Below are 19856 nucleotides of genomic sequence, written 5' to 3'. Positions count from 1 at the left end.
GAACCCAGAAACCAGGAGAGAAGGCCAGCAGACATTGCTACATGCCTTCCCGTTGATGAAAGCTAGCCGCCTTTCCTCTGAAGAACTATAAATGTGTAACTAAATAAATACCCTTATTAAAAGCCTTTCTATCACAATGCTTAATTCAAAGGAATGACTTTCTAATAGTGGATTTCCTAGCACTTGGCATCTTGTGGGAAATAAATATAGGGACATGAAAGCCTTTTTCATTTGTCCTCTAACCAGACCAAGTTGGTATGACCAAAGGGTAAATTTGGCCAATGCGTGTTCTTGTAAATAATACTTAATTAGAAACAGACCTGCCCATTTGTTTACATAATACCTATCGCTGCTTTCAGACCTACCACAGCAGAATTGAATAGTTAGAATAGGACTGTTTGGGCCATAAAGCCTAAAATATTTATTCTCTGGCCCTTTACAGAAAGGGTTTGCTGGCCCCTAATCCAGGCTAACATGTAGCTTTGATAAACTCTAGTTTAGAGATCTTGGTATGGATCAATAAGAACCTGTTTTTGACAGAATCAAAGAATATTTTTCCTAGAAATCTGAAGCATAAAAGAGACCTATGCTCAGGCATTTAAAAAAGTGCTATTACCACTACTACAAATTAAAGTACTTGACTTACATGATCTGATCATAGGACTCATAATAACCTGATTGAGTAGATATCGTTTCAGAGGGCATAAAACCATGGTTCTAAGAAGGTAACTAACTTGCCCTATATACTGCGGTTAGTAAGAGGTAGAGCTGGTGTTTGGACCCAAGTCTGAGATTGTGTTCGTAACCACTTCTCTATACACCCCAAATAATGATAACTGCCATATACTGAACATTCACAAATAGCAGGCTGTGTACAATGTGATTTCCCCATATTTTCTCATTGAGCCTTCAAACCAACTCGGTAAGATAGGAGTTTGCACCTGTGCTTCAGAAAAAAAGACTCCAAACTCAAATAAAGAGTGCAAGACTAATGATAATCACAAGAACCAACAGTGCCCCAATTGTGCAACAATAGCCTAACCCTTCGGCTCTCTCCCTTCTGGCAGTTAATTCTGCTCACCTCTGGGACTCACCCTCTGTGTCACCTTCTTTCAGGGTGGGAGAGCTCAGCCTTTACCATCCCTCCCCCATCAGGGCAGCTGGACTCGTCATGCAGAGTGGCAGGTGGTAGAGGGACTCTGGGTGTCTGATTGGAAGGTGGGAGTGAAAGAATGGACCCAAACATGGTTTGGCTGAAAAGACAGGAGAAGTGTGGTTTATCAGCTGTCAGTGTGCTCTGGCTCAGGAAAGGAAACCGCGCTGTTGTTTCCAGCTTTCCAGCCTCCCGATATGTTGGAGCCATTGGGTCACAGAGAGGCGCCACGCCAGGCCACTGTACCCCAATGCAGCCTTCTTTGTGCTCCTTTACGTTCCCAACCAACTCTCGCTGCCAAGATGATGTTCTCACCCTTCAGGTGACTCTGGTGTAAATCACAGCCACTTGGGGCCAGATGCACTAGGATAGTCTATTGTCTGAGTAGAAAATTCGTGATTACATGGTAAGTTGCTAAATTTGCGTTCTCTGAGGTTTTTCAAGATCTTCCTCCATGGGGCCCCTAGAAGAGAAAAGAGCTGTTCTGAGTGTCTGCAGTACTCATGGGTTGCCTTTACTATTACTTGATCCTCCCTTTTGCTTGACTTCTTTCAGCTCCACATTCTTAATGATTTTATGATTATTAATAGGTTCTTTTGTCGTCTCTGGCAGAAAAGATGAAAGGTGAGATTTCGGACACTGGTATCAAAATAAACAGGCTTATTTTTGTGACTTTGCAAACTTTCTTGGTGTGTGTGTGTGTGTGTGTAATCACTATAAATCTATCACATCTGAGCATACAGATGGAATCGCATCTTGTTCCCTATCTGCCATTCCCACTTTGAGCCCTAGACTTGCACAAGCAGCCATCTACTAAGTTTCTACCTGGATGTCCTGTAGGTACCTTCAAGCCAAAAGGTCCAAAGAGAACTACAGGTGTACCTTGGAGGTATTACAGGTTTGGTTCCAGACCACTATAATCAATCACAATAAAACAAGTCACATGAATTTTGGGGTTTCCCAGTACATATAAAAGTTATATTTGAAGTTATTTAAGCGTGCAATAGCATTCCATGTTTAAAAAAATGCACACACCTTAATTAAAGAATACTACATTGCTAAAAAATTCTACCATTGTCTTGCTGCTTTATCTTGCATTTTTATGTCATGGAGATGTCTTATTTCCTTAGACCTCATGAACCAGCCTTTGTTAGCTTCAAACTTTTGTCCTCGAGTTTCCTCACCTCTTCCAGCCTTCACAGACCCGATCAGGCTTGCTCTGGATTAGGACCTTGCTCTGGATTAGGCTTTGCTTTAATGGAATGTTGTGGCTGGTTTGAAGTATCCAGACTACTAGAACTTTCTTCGTATCAGCAATAGGCTGCTACACTTTCTTATCATTCCTGTGTTCACTGAAGTAGTACTTTTAATTTCCTTCAAGAACTTTTCTTTGCATTCACAATTTGGCTAGCTGTTTGGTATAAGAGGCCTCGCTCTTGATTTGCCTTTCTCATAAGCTTAATCATTTCTAACTTTTGCTTTAAAATGAGAGACATGAGATTGCTCCTTTCACTTGAACACTTAGGGATCATTGTAGGGTTATTAATCAGCCTCATATTGTTGTATCTCAGGGAATAGGGAAGCCCAAGGAAAGGGAGAGAGATAAGGAATGGCTGGTCAGTAGAGTGGTCAGATATATTCCACATTTAATGATTAAGTCTCATACAGGTGTGGTTTGTGGTGCCCGACAACAATTACACTAGCAACATGAAAGATCTACTGATCACAATCACAGAACAGATATAATAGTCGTGAAAAAGTTTGAAACTATTAGGAGGATTAGCAAAATGTGACAAAGAGAGCACATGCTGTTGGAAAAATGGTGCTGATGGATTTGCTCCATACACGATTGCCCCAGATGATCAATTCAGTAGCCGCAAAGCACAGTAGAGAGAAGTGCTGTGAAGTGCAGTGCAGTGAAATGAGGTGTGCCTGTACTTCTCCTGTGTTGGTTACAGGAGTCCTCACCTGCCCAGTCTCCCTCGCTAGCCACCCGGGAGTCCCCCTGGACATTCCTTCTCTGCTCTCTATGCTCTTTCCCGTTCTCGGTGCCCTGGTCGGACCCCCATCCTCTCTCCTGGACTGTAGCAGTGGCCTCCTAACCCTCCTTCCAGCTTGTATTAAATTGCAGACTCCTTGCCAAGCAAGAACAAACAGAGATAAAGATGTCAATCAAGAAAATGAGTAAACGGCAACAGGGAGAGTGCCAACAAAGCACGGAAAACAAAGATTCACCCTCAGACTACCAGTAGAAAAGATAATTGACGACTGACCAGTGTATGAAGCAGAAGACTCAGAAAATTTGAGTGTTTAAAGCCTTGTCCTCTGGTGCTGGAAAGCCTGCCAAGGACCAGCTATGCTGCTGTTCCTTACAGCAGTGACCCAATACTTGCAACACAATAATCATTGGGAAATTGTCCCTAACCTCCAAACAAAGTAAGCCAAAACCAGAAAATCGGCTCTCAAATTTAGCAGAGTCTGGCTGTCAATTTTTAAAAAAAAACATTGACTGTGACTCAAAAGGCTATTTTCATTTGACGTGTGTCTCAGCCAGTGTTTCATGTCTGGAACGGTAAGACAGGCTTTGTCTCTGCGGTACCCAGCGAGAATTTGAAGTTAGGTAAACAAATAAACAGCCACCATGAGGAAGTTTTCCCTCATCCTTCCCTACGGCCCTGTCCTCTAGCATCAGAAGCAGTCATTCGTCTCCCCAGCTTGTGGCATTCACTGTCCCAAGAACACCATTACATTTCCAGAAGCAAGTTTGGGGATGCAAGCCAAGCCCTCTCCTGATGCTGTCCCCTGGAATCGAGATGGCAGCAGTTACAGGTGGCGCTGACAGCAGCTGCCGCCGCAGACACAGCATCAAAACGGTGTGCCAGGTGGGCAGGAGATGGGGAGTTAGGAGCTGGTGGTGCTCCCAAGGAAGTGAAACCCTCGGGCACCCTGCAGTCCCTTTGTTGCTTCTGGGGCTGGAGGAGGGATCCAACACAACTTTGACTTGTCTCTGCCACAGCTTGTAATCTATGGAAAAACTGGCATGTGGGTTAAGACCCGAGAGGCCAACCCCCACCAGCCCAGGGGCAGAAGCGGCTTGCTCTGCTTGGGATGACTGTTCCCCTCAATCACCAAGCCCTCAGCCCTGTGGATCCCAAACCAGAAACCTTCTATTTATCTTCCATGTCACAATTCAAGGACCCTTCCCTGCCCCCAGCAGAAGTGGTCTTGACACTAGGCTTCTTTGCTCTCCCACCTACCCCAAGCATATGGCTGTCCTGCCACTTCTTTTTTTTTTTTCAAGGTGGATCTAAGTAACATTTTTATTACTTATGATAAGAGTATATTTTACCACTATTTCCAATTTTAGTATCAATAACAGTTACAGGTTTGAGTAAAATAGAACAGTAATAGTCATTGCCAATGAAAATTTTATTTCAGTCTCAAAAAGATTTGATGTGCGTATTCACTATTGGCTAAATTTTTCTGGTTACTGGGTATGTGAGTTTACTAGAACTGCTCATTTCAACCCAAATGTCACACTAGGAGTATGCCCTGCCACTTCGAACATGCTTTTGTACATGCTCATGAATGAATCTGAACCCTTTCCTGGATCATCAGCCTCCTCAGGGTTTGTACTTGTGTCCCAAACACCTTGTGCAGTGCCCATAATATAGTAAGGAACTTATTCTTAGTTATAAATAAATTGAATCTCTAGAATATTCCCAAGGCGGGGGGGTGGGGGGGGGTGGGGACGGGGGATGTGAGGGTCAGTAATATTTTAATATTTGTATTTTTTTAGGGGAGAAAGCAAATCTTGAAAACCTTTGGTTTGTCCAGCCTAGTGGACATTTTCATAGCTAATACTGTGGGTTTTGAGTTTATTCTCTGGACAATAACATGTGGTGACCAAAGAGGTTCTCTTGGGAGATCCCAAACTTGGGATGTTATCGGTAAACATGCCAGTAAGAAGGAAAAAGCAAACAGTTCTGCTTAGGCCAGTGTCCAGCCTCCATCTGAAGTAAGATTTATCTGTCCTCTGGCCTAGAATAGACAGAAGATGATTGTGATGATGTTATTAGGAAAGTGGACACATCTCCAATACTGCCTGAGCCAGTCTTTACAGCATGGCCTCTTTATTTGGTTTGATCTTTCTTATGATCCTATAAAAGCAAACAACTTAACTTTCACCAGAAACCTTGAGATACATTCCGGAGCCCAAAATGAATAGTTGGCTTATCCATATTTGAGATTACTTGTGCTTCTCTCTAGAAAGGTGCTTGATCAAGAATTTTCCATTACAATTGGAGATACCATCAGGTTGAGGAGAATTGTCGTTAATTTACCTGCTTTAGAATTATTCTGGTCATAAGTGGCTCATGCGAAGAATATTCAAGAGAATAGCCAGTAGTCCGAATTCCAGAAGTTGACTTTTTCAGCCCTCCAAAATATGCTTCTGCATATCTTTTTCTTCACTAATTTGAATTGTATCCAGCCACAAGCTCAAAAATCAAGGAGATCCTAAAAACACCCTGTAACTTTTCAGGGTGCTTGCTTGAGTTGTCTCAAAGGGAAAGGCATGATGGAAGATCCGGCTGGGAGCTGAGGTTGGGGGACGAAAGGCGTGTGAGGCCAGTTTCTCCTGCCCTGCCTCCCATAGCTCCATGGCTTCCCCTGCCTGTAAGCACTTACAATGTTATTGATGTCCTAATCCTGGCTTTTCTACTAGATTATAAGGGGCAGAGATGGATTTAGACATCTTTATAACCTGAATGGTTCCTTATGCACAGTAGTTGCTCAATTAATAATTTCTAAATTAATTAATATTTCACCACCCAGACAATGAAGCTGCATATGGAACCATGGAAGCTCTCCAGTGAAGCTACATTAGGTGCTTTCCATCTACCAGACCCAGGGATTACGAAGATAAAGAAGACTCGGTCTATGCTTCAAAGTACTCAGAGACTAGCAGATAAACAGTCAGCCAGATAAACAGACCTCTCCAATATAATGTTTAAGAGGCTCTAATAACAATATGATTTATTGTCCTTACTATGTTCCTGGCATATGCCTTATCTCCTGTGATGATTATACCCATTTCAGCGTTCTGATAGGTTAGGCAACCTGAAGCAGGCCTGCATGGGGCATGGTCAGATTCAAAGCAAAGCTTCCTGACTTTGGTCATAAACTCTTAATATACCACATGGTTTTGATAAGGCTGGGCACGGAGGTCCAGGAAGCACAGATGATAGAACATTTATTTCATGTCTAAGCGGCCCAGACCACCAGGTGCAATCTTCCATAGATTTGACCAAACGTCCCCACTCTCCCTTTGTTCTGAACTCCACAGCACCAGCAGTCTGCCCACCACCCATCTTCCCTCCCATTTATGGGCCATTTCTACTGGGTGCATCTAGAGCATCCTAATTTTCTTTTCTGAAGATTTCTACCCTGAACTAAGATGGAAAATCCTTGTGGGAAATCCTCCTCCTTCTGCCTTCCCCATCTCAGTGTGAGCGACAACACTCTTTCAGTTGCTCAACCATAAAACCTCTGCCTGCAAGCCAGCCATCAGGAAATCTTGGCTCCATCTCCGAACTAACTATATTCTGAAGCATACTACTTCTCACCACCTCCAGTCTGCTGTGCTGGCCCAAGGGCATCATCTTTCTCCTAGATTACCACAATAACCTCTGTTGGTCCCCCTGCTCCATCCTTGTCCTCTATCATCAACTCAGGTGCCCGTGCAATCTTCTAAAAGTCTAAGTCAAATCATGTCCATCCTCTGCTCAGAAGTCTCCAGTGGCTCCCCATTTCTCTCAGAATAAAAACCAGAGATCAGGCACTGTGATGGTGGCTCAGTGGCAGAATTCTCGCCTGCCATGCCGGAGACCTGGGTTCGATTCCCGGTGCCTACCCACGCAAAAAAAAAAAAAAAAAACAACCAAAGATCTCACAATGCCCTATAATACCATCTAAGAATTAGCCTCCCAGAACCACTTTCACCTTACCCATCTTACCCTAGGCCACACACATGTCCTGCCTTAGTCACACTGGCCTCTTTCGTGTCCCTGGGACATCCCAGGCACTCTGCAACTCAGCCCTCCCAGATCCCCCTTCTCAGCACCATTTTTCTTTCCCTATAGTGTTCATCACTTTATAGCATGCAACAATTTGCATATTTATTATTTTTATTGTTTGTTGTCCATCTTCCCCCAGTACATATGAACTTCACAAGGGCAGAGAACTGGGTCTGTTTTGTTCACTGAGGTCTCCTAAGCTCCTAGCACATGGGGCACTCAATAAATACTCAATAAATGAATTAATAATTAATTAGGTGATTACTCTGGAATCGAGTAGGCAAAGTGAGGTGCCAGGGCAGATCTTTTTAGGCTAAGATGCCCAGTGGGCACAAGGTCCTGGGAACAGGGGGAAGGAGGACTAATCACTTAACCACATGCCACTCTCCTGGTGGTCTTGTGAACAGAGATTTAACAGGAACATCTTCCAAAGCACTGAGCCTTCCCAAGGGAAAAATTGTTGACAAAGTACAGCAGAGTGTGGAAGGGGCGGAGTGAGGGCTGGAAGTTGCTAAGGGTGAGACTCTGACTTGCAGGATTTCACTTTATTGGAAGAGCATGTTGGGGTCCTTCCCTCACCATGGGACTGGTCCCCTTTGTCCTCCTTTTCCATCCACATTTCACAGCTGCATCCTTCGATCAATCTTATTCTCCCTCGGGGACAGAGAAGGGGCTTGGTGCTCAGAGGAGCCCAGCAACACAACCCCAATCGATGCTGAGATCAATGCTGGTGTTTGAAATCCAGACCCGCGACTGTCACATCATCCGGCGGCATTTTCCTCTGCCGAGCTGGGACTCCAGGAGCTGTAGCCTTTTTCCCCTCTAAATTGAAAGTGTTTTTTTTTTTTTTTTCCAAGTCACCATAGTAGGTTTCAGAACTGCAAACCAGAGAGGCGTTTTGATTCCACAAACAGCTCCCAAAGGAAACCATTTCAAGCCCAACATTTTTATTCTTAGGCTAAGGGGCCCCAAAGCATCATCTCACAACTCTCCTTCCCCCTGACCTCCCCTACTCCTTCCATACACATGCAAAAAGAAAAGAAAAAAAAAATTTTAAACCTACTTTCTGTGCAGATAACTTAAATAGGAAATAAGATCAGTTCCTTCAGCCTATTTTTATTCCAACAGGATGAGAAAAAAATATTAAAAAGAAGGGTTCTAATGACCTTACCTGCTTAGTGCTACAAACACCAGAGGATCTTATTAGCTGAAAAAATCTCTTTTGTGTTCACATCTGTCTAGGTAGGAACACCACTGCCAGCATGTTTCTGTTTGGACAGGGCCGCCCAGTGCCTGATGTCCTATGGAGAGGGACACCTTGAAGTGCCTCGCGTTACATCACAGAGCCCTGGGTTTGCTTTTCTGGGTCAGCAGAGAGCCTGCTCCCCACAGGCAGCCCAGCACTTCTGGGTAAATTGAGTATTTGTTAAGAAGTGCATATTTGTTCCTGTGCTTTTATGAAGCCTCCACATTGACTAGCAGAAAGAGAGGTAGATCTTTCTGGAAAAGGAGAAGGGGTAAAAGAAAGTCTGGGACCCAAGGATTGAGAGTCAGAAGATATTTTCTGGCCTCTTCTGTGCTTTGGGTTCCAGCTTTATCACCTGATAGAAACTAGAGATGTCCTTGGAATATCTTACATTCGGAGAACAAAGAGTCTAGGAATATCAGAGCTGGAAGGAATATTAGAAGTCAATCAGTCCATCCCTTTCCCCATCCCAAATTTAAAGATGAAAAAACTAAGGAAGAAAGATAAAAAGCCTATACAGAAAATAAGGAGCAGGGCTAGGATGACAATAGCAGGTAGCTTCAGAATTCCTTCCAAAGAAGGTTCACGGGGGACAATATTCAGAGGGGGCAACTAGGCGCCATATTTTGAAGCCACCTTTGCACATCAAGCATAACTGTTTTTACCTAAGATACATGTTTATTTGGAGTGTCTTGTCAAAGCCTGATAGAGTTTATGGAAGAAACCAAAGACCCCCTTTTACTTTGGCCAACTGTTGAATGTAGAAATTCCAATTCCTTATCCAGAGCCATGCTCGCTGCTCCTCACTAGTCTCTCTAGGGCGGCTATAATACAAGGCGATTTCAGTGTCTCATTTCAGAGCATCCCCTTGAGCCACATTCACACACTCCAACCTGGGATCGGCAGGGCAACGCTGTGCCTTTCAAAAATACTTCTCTTGAAGTGTCTGTTCACTCTTCAAGCTGCCAGGCTTTAAGGAAATCAGTGTTGTTTCATCAGTCTTGTCTAGAAATTTCAAAATCCTAGACCTGGTCCAGATTTTCACCAATGTGGAAAATCCACATTTCTCTGTTCATTCTGATTAGGCCTGTCCAATATTTTCTATGCATGCAATACTTCTAGCCCCTTCTTACCAGGGCCCTTTGAGTTGCATTGCATGAGCTCATCCTAGAATGCCAACTTCATGGATGTGAGCCTCGGTGGGCCTGGACTTTTACACCCTCTAACCCACGTACATAATTAACAAGATGAGGCATCAAGAGTATACTGATAAATTAGGGTGATCCACTCCTTCTCCCAAGAAAATAACCATAATTTCGTGCTTTAGTGATGGTAGACTGGGAATTTTGACAACCAAACCAAAGATATTCATTTTCATGGCTTGCTTCAGCTAAGATGGTCTCTGCCCTTCCTCCTGTCCCAGAGAAGGTGTGCATTTGTAAATTATCTTTGTAAATAATTTGCATTTCTCCAATAATGTTTCACAGGACACAAATCCTGTAAAATACTCTTTGAAAAAAGAAAAAGAATTGCACACCATATCCTCCACATTAGCTGGCCAGAGCAAAAATCCATAACCTTGAATGTGCAGCAAAATCATCTGTAGATAGTTTGCAAAATATGGATTCTTGAACCCACCAGAAGCAAAATGTCTTCGTACTTATAGAGCTATAGGGTGGGATAAAATTAAATTTTAGGAAAATTAATTTCTTTTTATTTTCATCCTATTAACAATTGTATTTGATTAAAAAAATTAAATAACCTAGGTGGGTTTATGAAGAAAGTCAACAATTCATCCTTTCCTTGTCTTTCAGCTCAACTTTTATCCCAAAGACCACCAATTAAAATTATTTCATCTTTCTAGTTACTCTTGCTGTTTCCTTCATGCATCTATATAACACAATTTCATCATTATTATTTGCATATCAACGTTAGATATTGTGTATGTTGGATGAGGACTCGGCTCGTTATACTACTCTGCTCCTTTCCATCTCTCCTAAAATGAACATATTTCATTAGCTCCATATCAGGGAACAACAAACTTTTACCTCCACTTCTCCTTCCGTCCCTCTGATAGACTGTCTCTGAGTTCTGTAGTCTTAAAATGAAGGTATTAGTGCTGGAGAGAATGATGGGAGCATTATGTTTGTTAGTAGGTTGATTCTAAAAGTTGAAAACCAATAAACACTATTTACACTATTATGCTCACTTCAGAGCCAGGAGAACTTGTACACTGGCAAATTGGGAATAAGGTCAGAATATGGAAGGTGTAAAGATTCACACTTGGGCTTTTTTTCCAGCACATTTGAAGCAATCTAGTACACATTTGCTCGCAGTTAGAGAGAAATCGGTGGCAGGAGATCAAAATCTTAAGAGCAAAAAGTTGACGATTCTGGGGGAAGTGCTGTCCACCCATTCCAGAGTAGCCGGTTTGGTAGCTTCTAATTTAATCATTTGGAAGAAGCTGCAAAGAACATATGCAGATGGTGCAAAGACATTTCTCCTTTGTTAAAAAAATACGTAATGATTAATGAGGAAGGCAAGGCCTAGATCGTATATTTTAATTTTGTTGACTCTGACCCCTATGAGATGTGAATGTCTTCAAAGATCAAAATATCCAGGGAGGAAGCAGGACACAAGGTATAGGGATAAACTGACTGTGATTCTAGCCGCAAGTATCAGGTGAGCTAACGGTGTTAGTATCTTTCTTTGTATGGCTACCGCCTTTGTTAGGGCCCTAGTTATAGAATTCCACAAGTTTTGATTCACTAAAGCAACCCTATTTTCCCCATAAGCCCCATTATTCTTAGCGTGCAAGTTTACATTTCATGAACTATCTCAAGGATGCAGACATGATATTAAGGCACAAATGCCCAATTGTATTGGGTTTCTATTTCCTTCTCACCACAGGACCACCATGGTACTTAGAAGAAAATATTCCTAGAGACAATTTTGAATGGACTATTCTCTTCTATATTCCACCCTTTAAATTTCTTCAAAATTTCCCAAGTCCTCTATCTGCATCTCTATTCTATTAATTACCCTTATCTCTAGAAACTTAACTCCCAGAGGCCACTATTTTGCTCCAGACTGGACAGGCCTCTCTCCAGGATATTTATAGCCACTGTCCTTAGTCATGACCCATTTGTGCACAGAGCCCCCACCTTCCTCTTCTCGGTGGAACTACCTTTATTAACTGGAGTATATTGTTAAGAAACACCTTATAAAAAGGTGCAAGGGCCATGCTTTTGAATCCTCATATATCTGAAAATGTCTGAATTTTTACCTAGTGCTAAACTGATTAGTTGTCTGGGCTGGAAATCTTGGTTCAAGATAGTTTGCCTCTGAGTTTTAAAGGTATTGATCCTTTGCCATCTAACAGCCAGTATTTTTGGTAAGGATTTTGATGATAATATGATTCTTACATGTTTTTTTTTCCCTGAAAGCTTTTAAGTTTTTTTTTCTTTATTCTTGGTGTTTTGAAATTGCACATGCTGTGTCTAGTTGAGGCTCTTCTTACTTGTTATTCCTGTCACATCATGCTCCTTTCCATTTGAGTAATCTGAAAAATTACCTATATTAATTACTTTATAAGTTCTCACTCTTGCTATTCTCTGCTTTAATAGCTCCTATTAATCAGGTGTTGGACCTCTCTTACATTTTCTCTTATTTCTTCTATTTAAAAATAACTTTCTGAGAAACTTCTTCAGCTTTATCCATTGTTTCCTATAGAGATTTTTGTCTTAGCAATAATATTTTAAATTTCCAAGAGCTTTTTCTTGTTTTCTGATCATTCTTTTTATGTGTCAACCTTTTCTTACTTTTAGAGGCAATACATTCTCCAATTTCTCTGAATATATTTGATTTTTGATGTTCTCTTCTGTTCACTGAAATACCTGTTTCATTCAGGTAAGATACAAGGCTCCCTCTGGATTCCCCATTCCCCGCCCCAGCTTCTCTGTAGCTCTAAGAGACTGCATGTCTCCTTCCTCAGTTTTAGCCACCCTGCCCAACAGTCAGTGGCTCTTCTTCAATCAGCTGCCGTTCCTCCATCAACTTTCTTCCAAACATTTGTTGAAAACTCATTTGTTTCTGTCTCTTCCTTACAGTGTCTTTGATGATGAGGGTTCATACCCACTACTTACTTTAATGCAATTCTATTCATGAAGAAGAGATATGCTGTTATGCTCAGTTCAACATCTTGTGTGAGAATTTGGCACTAGAGTTTCTAAAAGTTCTGTAGAGTATCAGATGTCCCAATGATCTCCTCCTGGGCATCTATTGCATAAAAATGAAAACTTTTGTTCACTTAAAGACATTTAGACAAATGTTCATAAGAGTTTATTTGTAATAGGCCCAAACTGGAAACAACTCAACTACCTTTTAACTGGTAAATAGATAATCTGTGGCACAACTACACAACAAAATACTACTCAGCAATAAAAATGATTAAACTATTGATAAATGCAACAACTTAAATGGATTTCAAGGGCATTATAATCTGGAAAAAAGCCAATCTGAAAACTTTATGTACCATAGAATTAGATTTATATGACATCCTCAAAGTGATAAGATGGTAGATGTGTCTCCACCCATTCAAGGTGGGGTTGTTTATTGGAGCCCTTTAAGAGGGGACCATGTTGGAAAAAGCTTGAGAGCCCAAGCAGACAGAGACCTTTGGAGATGAAGAAGGAAAATGCACCCAGGGGAGATTCATGAAACCGGAAGCCAGGAGAGAAAGCTAGCAGAAGTCGCCATGTACCTTTCAAGCTGACAAAAGTGTTCTGAACCCCAAGGCATCTTTTCCTAGGTGCCTCAATTTGGACACTTTTATAGCCATGCCTTAATCTAGACACTTTCACAGCCTTGGAGCTATACACTTGCAACTTATTAAATTCACCTTTTTAAAAGCTGTTCCAGTTCTGGTGTATTGCATTCTGGCTACTTGCAAACTAGAACACATACTATTTAGAAACATTCTTTAGAACACTCATTGGAAAATGATGATGGAAGAAAAGCCAATATTATGGCAAACAGACTTTTCAATGAAAGCTTATAATAGAGAGAGTAAGAGAGTGCAGAACTCTGCACCCCACCTACCAGCCTGTAAAGTCTGCCACTTGATCACATATACATATATATATATATATATATATATATTTTTTTTTTTAATTGAGTGTCCAGAGCTGGTCTAACTAGTGTGGTTGCTCTCTGCACCAGCACCCATTTCTAGGATGTAAGGAAGTAATGCTGTATTGCAAAGCTCCTCCACTGAGTGACCTTGAGCAAATAGCTTCACACCTCTGGAGAACACCCCAGGCTGGGTTCAGGGTTAATGAGGAAATGGTGTTAAAGAAAATCAAACTTGCTCTGAGATTACCATTCTGAGGTATTAGGCCTATTTATCAGCTAACCTAGACTACACTTTATCAAATGACAGAAATCTACATGGATAGGCAGGTGGGGAAGAAGGCTATTTTCCTGGATCTTTTCTTGCTTGAAGGTATAAAGTTGCTACTTGGCTTGATTGGTTTGTAGGACGGGGTCTGGTTGCAGCAGGCAGGGCTGTACTCATTAGTAAGTTGACCACCTTCCTTTATGCAGGCTGAAACAACCGCTCTGCTTGCCCACATTAACCTTGCCTTGTACTTTTCAGGAGTTGCATGACCTTGTGAACCCTCGGTCCTATGAACTCTGTTTCTACTGAGTTGATCTGCACCAGCTTGTGCTCTATGCTGAAAAGGCTGGAAAATCCCTGCCATGGGCATGAGTTATGCATTCAGTCTTCGGCATTCAAACTTGTCCCCATGTTGTTCTAAAATAACTTGTAACTCTAAGACAAATTTTCATGTCTCCACGTAATTAAAATCATCCTTTTGACTCCTAGTAACTGGCCCATTCGGATAAAACCGAAGAAGCTGTGCCCTAACCCCATCCTATATCTTCCTCTCCAATGTGATTGGAAATCCCCTGCAGGTTGAATTTATCTTTCTCTTTTAAAAAAGCAAAGCAAAACAAAACTCTCTTTTATTCTATATGTTTTTAAAAAATATTTTCATTGTAAACAACAAACAAACATACACTCTTGACACGGTTATAATCAATGGCTCACAGTACCATCACATAGTATTTATCACTATTATCATTTTCTTTGAACATTTTCATCTCTCCAGCAAAAGAAAGAAAAAAGAAAAAACTCATGCATGCCATACCCCTTACTCCTCCTCTCATTGAACACTGGTATTTCAATCTACCCAATTTATTTTAACCTCTGTTTCCCCTATTATTTGTTTTTTTTTCTTATCCATATGTTTTATTCATCAGTCCATACCGTAGATAAAAGGAGCATGAGACACAAGGTTTTCACAATCACACAGTCACATTGCAAAAGCTATATCATTTTACAATCATCTTCAAGAAACATGGCTACTGGAACACAGCTCTACAGTGCCAGGAACTTACCTCCAGCCACTCCACTACACCATAAACTAAAAAAGGGGATATCTATGTAATGTGTAAGAATAACATCCAGGGTAACCTCTTGACTCTATTTGAAATCTCTCAGCCACTGACACTTTATTTTGTCCAGAGTTCTGTATAAAACAGATGCTCCAGAAATGCTTAGCTCATCTTGGTATTGAAGAAGACCTCTTGACTACAAGTCAAGAGACTGGATTCTGTCTCTAACTCCTTTGTTAGAGACTTAGCTTTCTCATATGAGGAATGAGAATGTTATTCCATCAACATTTGACCATGGAAACCTTAATCCACACAACAAATTACACACGAATCCAACACATTGAGTAAGTCAGGAGCTGGTGGCCTACCGTCCTACAGCCGCAAGGAAATGAATTCTTCCAACAACCCGAATGGGCTTGGAAGCATCTCCAGATGAGAACACAACCAGGCCGAAACCCACTTGCAGCCTTGTGAGACCCCGATCAGAGGACCAGGCCAAGTCATGCCTGGATTGCTGACCCATGGAAACTGCATGTTATTTTCACACATTTGTGGAACTTTGTTACACAGCAAAGGAAGACGAATGCAAGGTGTTTTCAAACATTTTGATATGTCTGTGAGATTCAGCTCATGTGGGAAAGGTTAACGCTGCCACAGTACTGTGGTGTGGTCGCCCCTAGCACCCCTCCTGAGAAGGTGGCACGTCAGATGGATGTCAGAGCCAACCTCTCGCCAGGAGCTTATGCACTAAAAACCACCTCCTCATGCTCAGGGTTCCAGAAAAACTACTCAGAATCTGTGAGTGACTTCTTGTTCACCGATGAAGATTCTCAAGATATGAGATTCAAGGTTTAAAGCAGGTCACTTCGGACTAGATTCCCTTCTTTAGACAGCAGTGACCAGCGTTCATTATGATGTTACATTTGCTTTTAACAGACTGTAAGGGCCGGAGTTAAAATCACCTTTTGAAATGATTTTCTCCTTTCTTTTCTGACTTTTTTTCTTTCTTCCTCCCCCTATTTCCTCCTCCCCTCTCATTTGCACTCATTGCCCTTGTTCAGATAAGATGGTGAAAGGATGAGAACAGGCAGCATTGTACCAAATTGGTCTAATGGAAATGGAACCCTGTACTAGGAATGGAGGTAGGACATAAAATAGGATAATTGATAGTTTTCACATTGCAGGCCAACCTCAGACTTCCTTTGTTTGACTGGCCTGACCCCCAGCTCAGTGTGATTATCCATTTTAGAACTTAGTGAGAGAAATAGAACAAGGGCAGCACATAGATTTAATATGCCCACCTGTGGAAGCAGAGGCATAAGGGGGTTGGCCAAGCTCCTTCTAGCACCTTCTACCACATACCTTAAACTGAACATCTCCAGACAACTAAGCTGGCCCCAGATGAGACTATATTACACAGTAGCTGCCCCTGGGCTACTCTGAGCTTAGGAGGGACTTTGCCAGAAATTCTGGGCTATTTCCATTTGGAGAGGATCAGGGATATATCCTCCCAGGAAAGCATCTATAGAGACTTCACTGATAAGAATTCACCTGAATTCTCAATTACAGGGCAGCTGGTGCCAAAGGCCACAGGGATGAGATCATTTCAAAACCGTGACATTTTTACTGCCAATGACAAGCTGCAGGGCAAAGCTATAGAGTTCTAATATTAATTACTTCCTTTGAAACCCAAGATTTATTTGGATGTTCTATCAATCTAAAATGTACTTGAGGTGAACATTCCAGTATGTGAATCAGCAGCTATGGCCACCCATCTTTTTCACAATATAATACATTTAATGGATCTATCCTAGATTTCAGTATCTTTGCTCAGCTGCATGAGATATGTCATGGCTACATAGCATGAACAAGGGAGAAGCCGCATGCACATGTACACACACACACACTGAAAAATATCTCGTCAACCTGCTCTCTGTGTAGTCCACTGATTGCAATACCTAAATGGGATCGACTTTTTTTTTTTTTTGGTGGGGAACCTTATATCATATTAGGAAAAGCAAAGGGTAAAATATGGACCTGTTTCTATATATTCTGTTGCCAGCCACTCCCACGTGTTCATTCTGATCACTTGGACAAACCATTGGCTTAAACTGTATCAGTGGACACTAAGCCTGTAAGGATAGCTAATGAGGCTAGCTCATGCCAAAGGTATCAAGGGTAAATGGAGAAGCATAGCTATGGATCCTTCCCAAGAATAGGCTATGGGATGTGGTCATCTGGTCACCTCTTTATTTTAATCAATACTTCAGCCTTCTTGAAGATGGTGCACAAGACTAGTTTCTGAAGATAATTGTAAATGGCAGTGATCACTCTTGTCACATGCTGAAGCTTGGGCTGTATATAAATAGCTGACAGTCATTTTTCTTGCATGTGTGTGTTTTTTTTTTTTCCATTAAGAAGATGGGTTTCTTCAAAGCATTTTGCTATTTTAAGACCTCAAACATTTCCAGCACTTGCACGGGGTTGCTGTAAACCTTGACTTATTTACAGAGAGATGTTGAGCTGAGATAAGGTGATTTAATAATCCACAAATTCTTTCTAAACACATTTTCTTTCCACGTACTTGGTAAAAGCCAGGAGTGAGCACTCACAGACAGAACATAGATGCTGCTATGTTATTATTCTAGAAAAGACTACTTGAGCCTTGAGCGATGCAGAACAACTTCAATGTTTGGATTTTAACATTGGCCAACAGTGAAGTAATTTTCAAAGATTTTTAAGATGTCATCCATAGAAAGGGTTTTGAAAGAAGACAATTGCCAAATTCTCACCCTTATAATAATCTTGCAAGTTCAGTAACATTACCGTTCCTTATCACAGAAGGGGAAATTGAGGATGGAATTGCTGGTCTGTGGCAGGATGCCAGTCTGACTCATTCATAATGAAGCCATTGCACCTACTGTCTCTGCCAAGCTGCCCCCACAGTGCCATCCACCTACAGGTGGGACAAGAAGGCATTGCTTTGCTAGCAGGTAGTACAGCGACTTGAAGCTCAAAAATCAATTCACATGTCAAAGTACAAATTAAGCATTTACTATGTGCAAGCCACTGGGATAGGACCAGAGAATGAAAAGTTAGATTACTTCCTGCTTGAAAAGGGTTTCTAGTCTAAATGCATACATGGACTAAGAACATGAATAAATATTAATGCATATCAATCAACAAGGTAAGAAACCTGAACAATTCTAAACAGTGGAGACATTTTTTTAATGTAGTTATTTATTTTTTAAAACCCTATGTATTATAGAAAAAATATAATACACAGAAAGGAAAAAACTATACCAAATCCTCCACCCGCAAAAGAGAACTAGTTTTGACATCTATCTGTTAATTGCTACAATTTTTTCTGCATATGTGCATATAAACACAGGATTGTACTCTAGATACTGTTCCAGAACTTGTTTTTCTAATAGTATATCCTAAACATCTTGCCATGTAAGTACATATAAATAGCACTTAAATAAGTGTATGTGTGTGTGTGTGTGTGTGTGTGTGTGTGTGTGTGTGTGTCCCCCTACTGATTCCATCATGATTTACTTAATCAATTGCCTACAGTTGGACAGTTTATGTTGTTTCTGACTTTAGTTTACTATTTAAATGATGCTCTACTGAGCATTCTTGTTATACATATTTGTGCACTGCTCTGATTATTTCCTCAGGATACATTTCTAGAAGTGAAAGCACTGGGTTAAAATCTACACATGCATGTTAAGGCTTTTTCTTCTTCAGAAAGTCTGTATTTTCACACTCACCAGTGGAAGAAGGGGGAGTTGATTTTCCACACTTCCCTAACAAGCAGTGGAGATTTGCGATAGCAATGGGTGAGAGAAGCTTTTAGGAGTAAATTTGAGGCTTAGTCCCAATTACTGATGCCAGGAGGAATGAACCCTGCTGTGGAAGTGGAGGCTCAGGTGGGACTGGAATAAAGGAAACACTGCCTGAGGCAGGGGCCTGGATTTCATGACCTACTCATGTCACTCGTGACCTGAGGATTCTAGGAATTGACTAATTTTCAGAGATGAATCAGGCTTCCAGGAATTCTTCCTTCCTCCTTGTTCTTTAGTGGTATTGAAAACATGACAAATAAGAGAAGCTTGGCTGGTTTAAGCCTAAGAAAGCTATTTTTGCACTGGGGGACAATAAACAATGCCACGTTTTAGAAATGTAGGTACAGTTCTTGGTTCCTTACTACAGCCAAAAGGATCGTCACAGCCCTAAGTGGTGTGTGTGTCGGGGGGCAGTCAGCAGATAAATGCACTGACCCAGGAGGTCTAGGGCATCAGGCCAAAGTCAGAGAAGCTTGTTCTAGATTAACAGAGGGAAATATGGCATAACTTCAAACCCTCAGATTTAAGATTGTGCATGGTTGCAAGAAGGAAGGGAACCTGTCCGGTTCTGGAGAAGCCTCAGCCCTGTCTTCCGGAGCTCCTTGGGGAAACAGGAGGTGACTGTGAGAACACCTCCCGTTCCCTCACTCTGGCACTGAACTGTCTGTTTGCTCTTCACTCTTGTGATAACTTAACCATCATCTTTTTTCTTTTTTCCCTTTGTACGCTGTCTGGTGTGGCGGGGATCATATTTCATTCTTTTTCCATGTGGTGTTATTGCAACACCATTTGTTGAATTTTTGTTTGTTTGTTTGCTGTCTTTTGTTTGTTTGCTTGTTTTCAGGAAAGTACATGGGCTGGGAATCGAACCTGGGTCTGCCGTATGATGCGAAAATTCTACCACTGAACTACCCTTGCACCCCTTCCCCTCTCATTATCTTTTAAACTTCTCTCTCTCTCTAAGTTTTCTGGGCATCTTATTTCTTGATATTCCCGTAGCCTGCACTGACCTTTGGCCTGTTTTTTTTTTTTTCTTTTCCTTTCTTACCTTTTTATTTTTGATTACTTTCAGA

General features: G+C 41.5%; 1 long non-coding RNA gene across 1 annotated transcript; it reads right to left on the bottom strand.

The window, feature by feature from the left end:
- Positions 1–1102: 1102 nt before the first annotated feature.
- On the bottom strand, positions 1103–8513 carry LOC143679065 (uncharacterized). Its single transcript, XR_013173538.1, has 3 exons — positions 8402–8513; positions 1469–1616; positions 1103–1253 (listed from the first exon to the last, which is right to left on the bottom strand). It is a non-coding gene; the product is annotated as an uncharacterized LOC143679065 (long non-coding RNA).
- Between the last annotated feature and the right edge of the window lie 11343 nt (positions 8514–19856).

The sequence above is a fragment of the Tamandua tetradactyla genome, chromosome 4, assembly GCF_023851605.1.
Source record: "Tamandua tetradactyla isolate mTamTet1 chromosome 4, mTamTet1.pri, whole genome shotgun sequence".
In the NCBI taxonomy this organism is placed as follows: Eukaryota; Metazoa; Chordata; class Mammalia; order Pilosa; family Myrmecophagidae; genus Tamandua; species Tamandua tetradactyla.
Note: the sequence above shows the minus strand (reverse complement) of the source record. Positions and strands in the feature narration are given on the sequence as shown.